The sequence below is a fragment of the Patagioenas fasciata genome, unplaced genomic scaffold (assembly GCF_037038585.1).
Source record: "Patagioenas fasciata isolate bPatFas1 unplaced genomic scaffold, bPatFas1.hap1 Unplaced_2, whole genome shotgun sequence".
Lineage (NCBI taxonomy): Eukaryota > Metazoa > Chordata > Aves > Columbiformes > Columbidae > Patagioenas > Patagioenas fasciata.
The window spans coordinates 1,679,131-1,691,534 of NW_027288621.1; the positions used below are offsets into that span (position 1 = coordinate 1,679,131).

General features: G+C 60.8%; 1 long non-coding RNA gene across 1 annotated transcript; it reads right to left on the minus strand.

Annotated features, from left to right (window-relative positions):
* Positions 1-3,297: 3,297 nt before the first annotated feature.
* LOC139826794 (uncharacterized) lies at positions 3,298-3,907 on the minus strand. The gene is made up of 3 exons (XR_011736930.1): positions 3,812-3,907; positions 3,424-3,489; positions 3,298-3,335 (listed from the first exon to the last, which is right to left on the minus strand). It is a non-coding gene; the product is annotated as an uncharacterized lncRNA (long non-coding RNA).
* Positions 3,908-12,404: the final 8,497 nt, after the last annotated feature.

Sequence of the window (12,404 nt, forward strand, 5' to 3'; positions counted from 1 at the left end):
CGGTCATCAGCTGCCCCAGAAGAGCAACACGAATGTTTTGTTCAACATGAGAATTTGTTTGTTCTTTGAGGGAGAAAGGTAAGTCTTTTCCTGTCGAAGCAGCCTTCTTACTTGTGGTCCGAGAAAAGGTTAAATAGGAAATCATCATGTTAGTACAAGAATTTACTAACCTTCCCGAAAAAGGGGGAACTGATAGAGGGAACTAACTAACTAACTAACCCATTATGTTAAGAAAAAACAGAACCTCGTCGAATGCCAAGGTAAGAGGTTTTACAGCACCTAGATGTAAACTTGAGAAGATGAGATAACGAAGATTTACAGCAAAAGGGGGGAACCAGTCTGATTTCAATCGACTTGGCAGCTTGGGTTCCAGTCCATTCAACATAATGAGCCAAAGGTAAAGAGGTCACTGTGACGAGGCTGAAGGAGCCTTCATCCAAAGACCCCTCCTCAAGACCACCAGATAGCACTGTGCAGGTGCAACAGGGAGGGGTCAAGGAGGAGACTATGGAAATGATCACCTGGGACTCATTTTGATAAGAAGCGGGAAAAGTTATGAATATGTAGAGGTGTTCCTGGGGTCATTATGAATACGTAACACCTTACTGTATTTAAACACACCTCATATTGTTAGAAGTTGCACATGAACGGTGGAACGATCCCCCTTGCGCCCGACGTCGAAATGAACATACCTGCTTTATAACCTTGTGAGTTGGGAAGTTTTATGACTTGACAGGTTGTAAAGTTGTTTCCACTCACCATCACAGCCAGAGAGCCCTGCAGCCCCGGCGCAGCTCTGAACAGATGTAGAAGGCAACCCCAGCTCCTGCAGCATCCTTTTCTTACTCCTGCAGTGATTACCGCCCCTTAAGGGGTGGGGAGGAGGAGGAGATCCCTTCGGTACCTGCAGTCTGCTGGTTCACTGCTGGGGCGCAGTGCTAGGGGCGGGAAATATGAAAATAAACCGGAGCAGCAGTGCTCCTGGGGCCGGGGGTGTTCCCTGCAGAGCATCCCCCCGGGAGCCGGGCCTCGGCTCAGCCCGACCCAAACCCGCCCCACGCCCTCTCGGCGGAACCTCAGGAACCAGGGACAAGTGACCCCAAGATGGGGGTGGCCGGGCAGAGAACGGGTTCCCTCTGGCTGGGAAAGGGGGATTGAGCTGAGGGGGAACGGGAGGTTTGGAAAAGGGGAAGGGGGTTCCCTGGCAGGCAGCAAGGCTGGAGGGGTGTCCCGTCCCCTCACCCAGCCACACGAGCTCCGCCAGGGGCTGGAGCGCCGCTCCATGCGGCCACCGTCCTGTCTGTGTGAGAGACCGTGAGGGAACAGCGGCCGCGCTCTCCCCGCCCCGCGACAGACACCTCATCAGCCACTGCCCGAACGGCGCCGGTACCCGAGGAGGAGGACTTGAAGAACGTTAACTCCCCCTCCTCGGCGGGGTGTGCCGCCCACTTCCCAAGAGCGGCTCCCAGAGCAACCAGCTCCCCTCCTCCCCGGCGGTACGAGGCACGGCCTCAGTGCGGCGGCTTCATTGCCCGCGCCGAAGATGGCGGCGCGACGGGAGCGGGAAAGCGTGAGGCGCTGCAGGCGTCAGGCCTGGCCCGGGAGCCCCCAGCCACTCCTGCTCCCGCGCACCCCCCCCCGTTTGCTTTTCATTTGTGTATCGTATATAAATGCAGAGACAAGGAGCAGCGGCACGGAGCAGGCTGCTGGGTACGAGGTGTTCCCTCAGCACACACACCCACACCCCCCCGTCCCGGGCCGGGCCGCTCCGCACGAAAGGGAAGGTGAGGGAAAAACAAAAACTAAAGGCACAGAGGCGTCCTGGCTGAAGCCGAGCTGTGCTCATCTACCCTTTGAATGACAATTCCAAAGGCACATCCCCACTCACGAAAGCTGGCGGCTCCGCAGGGTCCCCAGCAGACACAACCACCGGCCGGCGGGGCGGGGGGGGCTCTGCCCGGGGAGCTCCCGCAGGGTCCGCAGTCTGAGGACAACGCTCCGCCCACAGCCCCGCACCGAAACCGCCGGAAGGTCCCACAGCCTCCTTGTCAAGCCCAAGGGAATCTGAGCTGGGCCCGTATACGGTCAGTGCTCCAGAAGCTTCTCTGCTCCCAGGCGTTTCATTAAACGAGGGCCCCGTCTGTCAGCCGAGGGCTGTGGGCGTGACCAGAGCGCCCATCAACCGGAAGTGCCGGGCGCTTTCCTGCGGCTGCAAAGTGCTGCGACATGGGGCTGTGGGCACCCCGGGGCGGGGCGCGGAGCTGCTGCGTGCCCCCAGTTCTGGGTCCCCCGACCCAGAGCAAAGCGCTCCCCTCCTCTGGCTGCCGACCGTCAGCCCGGCTTCTTGCACAGCCCCCTGGTTACCCCCTCACCCCGTGCCCCCAGTTAGTCCCAGCGGGTGTTTCTGAAGCCCATGGACGCCTCAGCCCCACCCGGGGTGCAGGATGGGCCTTTGCTGGCTCTGCCCTGGTGCCCACCAGTTTGCTGCCAGTGCTCCCTCTGGGGGGCCCTGGATAAGACCGGATCCACCTGGGCACCCCCAAAGTGCCTTTTTAGCACTAATTTTTCTCCTGAAAAGCAAACACAGCGGGGCTTTCTGCCATCCTGCCCCAGGGACCCCCACTCAGACCACACCGGCACTTGGTTGCCCATCGCCATTTATTGCAGTCGCTGCCCCCACCCTGAAGCACGCAGGCTGTTGTCCCACACTGCCAGCACCACCCCCCATGTCCCCCCAGCTCCCTCCAGCTCCACCACGAGGAGCGGCTGCCCCAGCAGTCCGTGCTGCTCCCACATCCCAGCCCAGACCCCAGACCCCCGTCCCGCCCTGCCCAGCTGCGGGCACAGACCCGTCCCCCCAGACAGCAGGGTGTCCTCTGCCCCCCGGTGCCCTGACAGGGCCATACCTGGCCGGCTCCTCGAGGTCGTGGTGTCTGGGGTGGCCCTTGGCGTTGTCGGCAGCTGAGAGGCCCCCATCATGGAGAGCTGCTCGTCCTGCCGGTTCCCATCAGTGCCGTCCTGGCCCGACAGCTGCATCGCGTCCTTCTGGGAAGGGGAGAGCGTGTGACCCAAACACGGGGCCCCACTCCGCATCCCCCAGCAACCCTCCCCCAGCCAGCTCTCCCTGGGGAAACTGAGGCACGGATGGATCCCCCCGCAGGCTCAGCATCCCCCTCCCCACCTCCGTCATCCCTACCTTGTTGGGGCTGCGGGCGCCGGATGGGGACGGCCGTGGGGTGCTGGGCGGTTGGGGCTGGAAGCGCGGGGGCATGAGGGTGTGTGGGCCCCCGCAGCTCTGCGGAACAGTGGGGTACCTGCACTCGCCCGTCCGCTCCCTGTGGGACAGGACACGGGGTGCTCAGTGCCCGGCAGGTGGCACCCCATGTGTCACTCGACGCCAGGGAGGGGTCAGGGGGCAGTTACGGTCCAGGCGCCAGCGTGTGGAGGGGCCGGTCGCAGGACAGGCAATGGAAACCAGGCAGCAGCTGCCTGGAGAGAGGAGAAAAGGGCTGGGGAGCTCCTGGGGGGCACAGCCCCACCTGCACACCGCCCTCTGCCACAAAAAGCCTCTGCACCCACCCCTCAAGATTGGTTCGGGAGGGCTCCTCCCACACGTGCCCCCTCATTGTGCCCCCTCCATCACTGGGAAGCTGCAGCTGGCAGGAGCACAAGGCACAGCCACTTGCTCAGCATCCCCAGGGGCGCTGCCCACACGGCTCCCACGCCAGGGTACCACAGCGGCACGAGCTGGGACAGCCAGCAGGAACAGGGCCGGCACTGCCAAAGGCACCGCGGTCCTCATCGCACTCACTTCCTAATCCCAGCGGCATCGTCACGCTCTGGCTGCAGCGCCTTCTGGAGCTGCCCGCTGAGGCTCTTCCACCGCTCCTCCTGCTGCTCCCGGAACGCCCCCAGCTCCCAGCGGTCCAGCTGTAGACGGGTGACACCCTCAGCCATCTACCCCAGGATGGGACATGGCGGTCCCCAGGGGGACAGCCGGGAGGGGGCACCCTCGCAAGGATGCTGCCTCAGGCTGCCAGGCCCCCAAGGTGCCAGTTCTGCGTAGAGGGGACGAGCCCTCACCTTGCAGTCCATCTGTCTCTGCAGCTCTTTCTGGAACTGGTGCCAGCCCTCCTCCTGGCCCGTCACCCGGCATCGTCACCTCCTCCACCGCCTTGTTCAGCCGCTCCTCGCACGCCTCAAACTGGCTGCGACTGACTTTGTCAGCCAGGGCGGCTTTGTCTGCTTTCTAGCAACGGGGAAAGGCGGGAGAGCGGTGGGGACAGGATCCAGGGACAACGTGAGAGGGAGAAGTGGCTACGTGGCCCTGTTCACCCCATCACCCCCGTGGGGTTGCTCCCACCAGCCAAAGGCACTCGGGGTCACAGAGGGACCTGGCAAGGGACCCGCAGCCGGGCTGGAAATCCTCCCTCCCCCGGCTGGTTCTGCCAGCCGGCACCCAAGGGACAAGGGGCGTTTGTCACCCTGCCCGGGACACCCTTGGCTGGCACCAGGGCCCCTCGAGCCCCTACCTCATCGATTCCCAGCACCAGCAGCTGCTCCTTGTCTGCTTTCTGCTTCTTGAGCCTCTCCAGGGACTGGGACAGAGCCTCCCAAGGCAGACAGCAGCCCGTGACGCCACGGCAGGGTCGGAGCTGCCCCCCGGCCAGCCGAGCACCCCCTGCCTCCCCTCCCCACCCCATCAGAAACCTCCAGGAAAGGAATCGGGAAGCTGTGCAGGGCTGCGAGCAGGGTGGCAGGCGGACAGATCCCTTGGGGTCCCAGCCTGGGCTCTGCCTGCGGGTTACAGCCACCCACCTTGATGTCCTTCTGCTCCTGCTGGCCATCCTGCTGGAGGTTTGCAAGGGCCGAGCTGAACTTCTCATAGTCCTTTTCGAGCTGCATGATGCTGGCCTGGAGGCACTTGAGCTGCTCGTCCTGCTGCAGGGACTAAGAGGACAAGGCGGTGCTGAGCCAGGGGGTGGCTGCCCCGCGGGGACAGACCCAGGGTATTTTGGCTGGTGGCTGCGGGCTCTCAGTGCAAGCAGGACATTTGCTCCAAGGCTTTAATTCCCTTCCATGCTGCTGACTCCCACAAGCCAATTAGGGGGGCAGCGAGGGGTTCCCCCACGTTACAGCAAAGCAGAAATGCCTGGGGGGTCCTGGCAGCTCAAGCCCCCTACACCGTGTCTCCTTACCTGTTTCCTCCACTTCGGGTAACTCTCCACCTTGCTGCCCGCCTTCTGGGCCAGGGATTCCAGCTGCTCCTCGAGCTTCTCGCAGTACTGGAGGAGCTTCCCCAGCAGCGCCCTGGTGTCCCAGTTGCAGCCGGGGCACCCTGCGTGCTCGTGTCCCCCGCTCTGCGCCATCGCCCTCGGCTCCTCCAGCTGCTGGTAGGGGAGGAGGAATCAGCTCTGAGCCGCATTGGATGCCGCCCACAAGCCCAGGTGCCGTGGAGGCTCCACGGCCCCATCCAGCCAGGGAATGTGGCCGGGACACTGCCAGGACTCCCCCCGAGCCAGCAGGGGCTGGGAGCACTGCCCCCGGGCCTCACATCTGCCTGCAGCTGCTCAGCTGTCTCCATCACCAACTTATTCACATACTCGGCCACAAACTGCTCCAGCTCGGCCTGGGTTGGCTCCTGCTGCTTCCCCAACTCCTTCCGCTCTGCCTTGACCTTCTGTCCCTTGGGCCTGGCCAGTGAGACGGGGGCAGGGGCAGGTTTAGCCTTCGTGGGGGTGTCCCTCGGCCCCCAAACTGGGATGCTCCCAGACCCCAGGCTCCCTCGCAGCCCTGCGGGGTAGGAAACCCTCTCCCATCCTTTTACCGCGGCTGTTGGGTCATCTGGCCGCTGCCGTCTGCTTTCCTGCCGGCTCCAGCCGCCTTCATCTTTCTGGGAGCATCCTCCACCTTCCTGATCTGTGAACGGCAGTGGGGGCAGTGAGGGCACAGCCCCCTGTGTCATTCTGGCACAAGGACCCTTTGGCTGCCCCCTCCCTGCCCAAACTGGCATCCCCACAGCCCCTCGGGGACTGCTGCTGGCTCACCTTCTCCTCCTGCCCATGGAGGACCCTGGCCATGTCTTGCAGGAAGGCCACCTGGCACTTGAGGTCGGCCAGGATGCTGGTGATGCTCTGCCGGCCTAGAGGGACATGGTGCAAGGGGATGTGCTGTCGGTGAGGGGGTCTCAGCCTTGGGGCCAGGCTCTGAGCATGACGAACCCCTGACCCAGGGTGTCCCCACGCCAAACAACCCCCACCAGCCCCCCGGTGCTCTCACCTCCCTCTGGGAAGAGCCGGCGCACGTTGTCAAGATCTGAATGTTCTGCTTTGGTAGATTTAAGCTGCTCCACCTGCTCCTTCAGACCAGCGCAGAGGTGGCCGAGCTGCCCAACCTGGGAGAGAACCTCCCGCATCTCCGACTCGTAGCTGGAGGTGCTGGTGGAGCCCCAGGGCTTGGCCGGCTCTTGGGCATCCCCTGGGATGGTGGCTTGGGAGCTGGAGGACCCAGGCTGCACCCCAGGGGTGGTGGTGTGGGTCCCAGGTGATCGTGGCTGCATCCCCGAGGTGCTGGCCTGGGTGCCCGGGGATCCTGGCTGCAACCCCGGGGTGGTGGCGCCGGCACCACAAGATCCTGCGTGAGCAGAGGGAGTGCCTGACAACTTCACAGGGGTCACTGGTTCCCCCTGTGTCCCTGCTTGCATCCCCGGGGAGCCAGACCTTGCAGTCCCCTTGCTGGTCTCCATCCCAGGCTGTGTCCCACGTCCCTTCGGCCCCAGTGCGGAGCGCTTCCTGGCCTGGGTATCCATGGCTACCTGGGTGGGCTCGGCGGGGGCAGACTGGCCCCCAGCACCCTCCTGGGAAGAAGAGGCAAAGGGCAGCAGGGTTACTAGCAGCTGGGCAGCCGTGAGGACAGACCCCAGAACCTCCCGCCGTGTCCTCAGTCCCCATCCCCAAACCACCATCTCGCGGGGCCAAACCCATGTTGAACATGAGAGCCCAAATGCAAAGGGATCATGGGCTCAGACCGGCCATAGAGCCGGGGGGACGGGACCTCCAGGGATGGGAGCCCCAGCATTGCTGCCCAGCACCCCCAACCCACAGACTGTGCCCCGAGGCAGGAGGGCTGGTGTCCCCGAGGGAGCGGGGGATGCAGCCGCCTCCTGTCCCTGCGCAGCCCGGCAGCGTCCTGGGGCTTCCCCTGGAGCTGGGCGAGGAGAGAGACACCCGTTCAAATGTGGGAGCGGGATTTAAAGAGCATCCCCAAATGAACTGGGGCACGAGGCAGAGGGACGCTGGGCAGGGCTGTGCCTGGAGGCCGCGGCTGAATTGCGCAGGCAGAGCTTTATCTCTCCTCCTTCCCTTCCCATGGTTCTGTTTGGATGGCTCTCTAGTTCAGAAGTGCCTTAGCAACTCTTGGGACACCCTTCCCACTCTTCCCTCCTGCTTCCCTTCACGCTGGTGACACCGATGGCCGTGGGGCACGGGCACAGTGTGACAGGGCAGCAGGAACAGGGAGGGTACAAGGGCCCAGCTCTCTCCCGGGGCACCAGGGGACGCTCACCAGGCCAAGGGTCTCCTGTATCTCCTGGATGTCCTCTGCAAGGCCAGAATGCGCCTCCTGCATGGCCCGCATGTCCTCTGTCAGGCCAACATGCACCTCCTTCATCTCCTGGATGTCCTCTGCCAGGCCAGAATGCCCCTTCTGCATCTCCTCCTTCATCTCCCGCATGTCCTGTTCCATTCCAGAATGCGTTTCCTGCATCGCCTCCTTCATCTCCCGCACGTCCTCTGCCAGGCCAGACTGCACCTCCTTAAACTTGTTGATCTCCTCCCACAGATCCTGGAGCGAAACCCTTTCCTGGGAGAGTGGGTGGGGGGTGACCCCAGGGGAGGGTCCCTGGGGACCTGGACCCCGCTGTGCTCTGCTGCGGGAGCTCGGGCTTAACCCAGCCCTTGGGCTGAGGGCGGCACGAGGGCAGCGCGGAGCCCAGAGGAGGGGACGTCTTGTGGGGGAGCACCCAGGGACCAGCAAGAGCATCTACCTTGGAGACAGCTCTCTCCTTCTCTTCTGTTGTTTTTGGCATCAGCTCCTTGGCCATGGAGGAGACTTCGGAGTTGCTCCTGGTCCCCTCCAGCGTGTCCTTCTCATCCAGCTGCTCCTCTGGTTTCCAGAGCTGCTGCCCGGTGCCCAGGGCTCCGTCCTCCTCCTTCTCCTGGCCAGGCTGGGCCTTGCTGTCCTGGTCCTTTGCCAGGCTGGGGGTCGGGCTCTGCCCTGGCTCCAGGACAGGCGACTCCTGCTGGCCCAGCTGCCCGATGATGGCCTCGAGCAACTTGTGCAGGGCCACCAAGTCGACAGCCCCCATATGGGGTGTCCCGATGGTGGCGTTCAGCAGCTCCAACAGACCGAGTGTTGCCATCGCTGCTGCTCCGCTGGAAAACACGGAGCCTGATGTGGGAAGGCGGGAGCTTTTCTGTCCGGAGGTGATGTTGGAGGGAATGGCAGCCAGCAGCCTTTGTCCTCCTCCTTCTTGCCACAGAAAGTGATCCAGTCACCGAACAGATCCAAGTGCTGAAAGTGATCAAACCACCGAAAGTGATGCAACCACCAATAGCGATCCCACCACCAGAAGTGGTTCAACCACCAATAGTGAACCCACCATCAAAAGTGATGCAACCACCAATAGCGATCCCACCACCAAAAGCGATCCAACTGCCAAAACGAGTCCACCACCACAGTGATCCCACCACGGCAAGTGATCCCACCACAGCCAGTGACCAAATGGGCGAGGGGCACAGGTGACAGGGGACAATACAGTGTCTTGGTTGCCCGGCAACAGCTGCCCCAGGAGCCAGCGGGCGCCGCCCTGGTCATTGTGATGAAGTTATCCACGGGATGGGAGATGCTGAGGGTCCCTCCTGCCTTTCCCGCTTTACCACCTACAACACAGCTGGTGACACCTCAAATGTTGTGGCAGTCACTGCAGACCCTGCCCAGATGCAAAATACAATCAGACAGGTCATGGGGAATGAAATCTCATTTCACTGAATTAAATACCCTCAGTTTTAATTACAGAGAGAGTGGCTTTATCCATGTTGTGTACTCAATCAAACTCTCCCGATGTTTAATCCGTTCCTTTCCCCACGGCACAGCGGCCTCGGAGGCAATTCCCCTTCGTGGCAGATGTGCAGTGACTGGCTCACGAGTGCACCAGCACCTGGGAACCTGGGCTGAAAACAAGGCCAAAGTGCCCGGTTTAGGATGCCTTTCCCCGCAGTTGATCAAGGCAGACGGATGCCTTTGGAGAGGGAGCTGTTCTGAAGGGATTTCTTCTGCCTCTCTTGACTGCTGGCACGAGCCAGCGGCTGCTGACCAGGAAATGTGCTCATCGCTTGCTCCCCCATGAACACTGTCCTGGCCTTTTCAGCTATAAAGACATAAACCAGAGTATGTTTCCTGTCCTCTGTACAAGAAGGCGGTTCAAATGCAAAGGTGATCTTGCCTGTAAGCAGCACGAACTGCTCTAGAGACAGCTCTTTGCTGGGGATGGAGCTGTGAGAGAGGTTCTCCAGCGGGCACGGCTGCCTCCCTTTTGAAACACGGGCAATCTTTTGCTGGGATTCCCGTCCCTCAGCCTGATAGCTCTGACATCTCCTCTGATGCCTCAGAAACGGTGCTGCTATCTACACAGCCATTGCAAGATCCTCCTGCTCTGTGAACTGAAGTTGCAGACCCCAACACAGAAAGCAGGGCTGCCATGATTCCTGAGAGTGAAGCCCACATCCCAAAGCAAGCCGGTTCTTAGAGACGGCCAAGTTTCGAGCAGCGCTGTCACACGTGAGCTGCGAGTCACACGAGGAAGAGTTCCAGAGGATGGAGCGTGTCCCCAGATAGTTTTTGCCAGCGCTGACTGAGGAAGAGGCATCCTGTCCAGGGACCTCTGCAGAGAGATCTCCAGGCAGAGCTCCAGGGGGGCAACAGCCCCTCTCAAACCCCATTTGTGCACCCCAAGTGGCCGCACTGCAATGGGCAAGCCTTCATCCCGGGCCAGAGATTCTGGGTCCAGAAGTCATGGCTTGCTCCTGGGAGGGTCTTTTTGTGTCAGCCACCTCCTGTGTTTCGCCACGCATTTCTCACTGTCAATGACTTTCATTTCTTTTCCCTCTACGCTCTCCTGCGGTTTTGCCGTGGAGAGCAGATGCCAACAGTCTATTCCAGCCTTAGGGGATCTTGCAGACTTCTCCTTTGCTGTCTGTGGGGCTGGCGATTGCCTTCTGCTGCCCCTGGTTCATTTTGAAGACTAATTCCTGGCAGACGTGGTTGGTGCTGCTGAGCAACACTCTTGGCTTTTTGCTGGTGCCCAGTAGGACACCTACAAGAAAGCAGGTATCAAAAACCTCTCAGTTCTTGTGGTGAATGGTGTTGTGAAGAATCATTTAACTTCTCATTTTCCTCCTGAGCTCCTGGGTTTTTTGGCAAGATTGGCCTCAAAAAGGGACGGGTCTGTCCTGGGGGGAGGTGGGGAGGGCACTAAATTCAGCCCAGTGCACAGAAAGCAGGGGCCGTACCGGGAACCGCGAGAGGCCCGGCCAGTGCCTCGTGTCCCAGGGAGCCCTGCCTGACTTTCTGTGCCCTAATGGGGTGCAAAGCAGAGCAGGGGGACAGGGAGCCGGGTGAAGAGGGTCCTGTGGGACCCCAAAACTCTCCCAACCCATGGTGCTGGTCCTCCTTGCATCACCCCGTCCGTGCTGCTCCCTGCACGGGACAGCTGGCATCAGAGCAGCGTCCCCTCCCCAAACCCGCTGCACCCCAGCGCTTTGAGCATCCTGGATGTCCAAAATGTTCTTTGCAGCCTGAGCTGGCCCTGCCTGGGCTGGAGATCCTTCCCAGGCAGCCCCCACATTCTGGGGGTGCCACCCAGACCCCACAGCACTGGGTACCCCAATACCCGCCAGAACTGGGCTTCGAGCATCCCCTGGTGTGGGATGCAGCCAGATCTCCAGCGATGGGGAGGTTGCCAGGTTGGGACTCCAAAAAACCACCCATGACCGATCTGACACCCCCGCAGATGTGCACCCCCAGCAACACGCCGACCACGCCGCCCAACGTCCCCGACGCTGTGGCCACGTTCTCCAAGCTGCAAACCCCCGAGAGCCGGCAGAGCAGCAACAGCCCCATCGCCTCCATGGCCTGTGCCCGCGGGAGCTTCAGCCCTGTCCTGGTTTTGTTAAAAAACAAGTTTCTCTTTTAGTGAATTTGCCTGTCAGCTAAAGCCTTCATGTTAGCTGCATTTTCCTGGAGAACCCAACACATGTTTTGGTTAAACCTAGCAAGGGAATGCAAACTTATTGATAAGCACGGATGGACATCTCACGAGAGGGGCAACGAGAAACTGATGATCGAGAGACTGACCAACGGTGTATAACATTCCATTCACGTGAATACTTCATATAAAAGTGGGAGATCACAAGGATCTCGTCCCTTTGCCCTTTTTTTCCCTTTTTCCTCATGGCTGACATTAGGAGAGGACCTTGCTGGTCGTCCCTGCGAACTGAGGCCTAGTGAGAGACTCAATCCAGCTCCGGTTGGCTACAGAGTCTAATCCAGGACTTTGGGTGCTGGCTCTGCAGAGTTGCTGAGACTTACAAGATTGGTTTTGTATATTTTGTATTATTTTCTCTATTCTTATTAGTAGCATTAGTAAAATATCTTTAACTTTTCCAACTCTCTTCTCTCTGTCCTTCTTTCCCTCCCGATCGCCTGTCCTGAGTGGGAAGGGGGGAGAGGGAGGGGCAAAAAGGGGGAAGTGGGGGGGGAGAGGAGGTTAACAATACATCTGCCAGGGTTTGATTGTCACCCCGCAATCCTAACCCTCGACAAGCCCCTTCTGGGCTTCCTCGCCCCACAACCCCCAGCCCGCCTGGCTGCCCCCTCCTCACCCACCGCCCATGGCCTCCACCACCCCCTGCCCCCCCAGAAAGCCACGGCCACCATGGACGGCCAGAGATCAGACTGGGCTGGCGGAGGTGGGGGCGTCAGGGGGGTCCCAGGCCAGGGCGTTGGGAGCGGGGGCTCCCCTGAGAATCGCACTGGAAGAATTTTCTAGGTAGTATTTCTAGGGTGAGGGGGCACACGCTGCTGGGGAGGGCACTGGCCCTCGAGAGCCTCTAGATGGTCTTTTCTCCCCTCTTTTTTAAAAAAAATATATATCTAATGTATTATAAATCCAGAGAGAAGGAGCAGCAGCACAGAGGTGGGTGCTGCGTGGGGGGTTTCTTAATGCCCCCTCCCACCAGCATCGCTGCAGCGGGGCGGGAGAGCGAGAGGGAGGCAAATAACAAAGAAATCGATGGCTGGAGGCAGCTGTCGGCACCTGGATCATGGCTATGGGGGCACCCTGGACT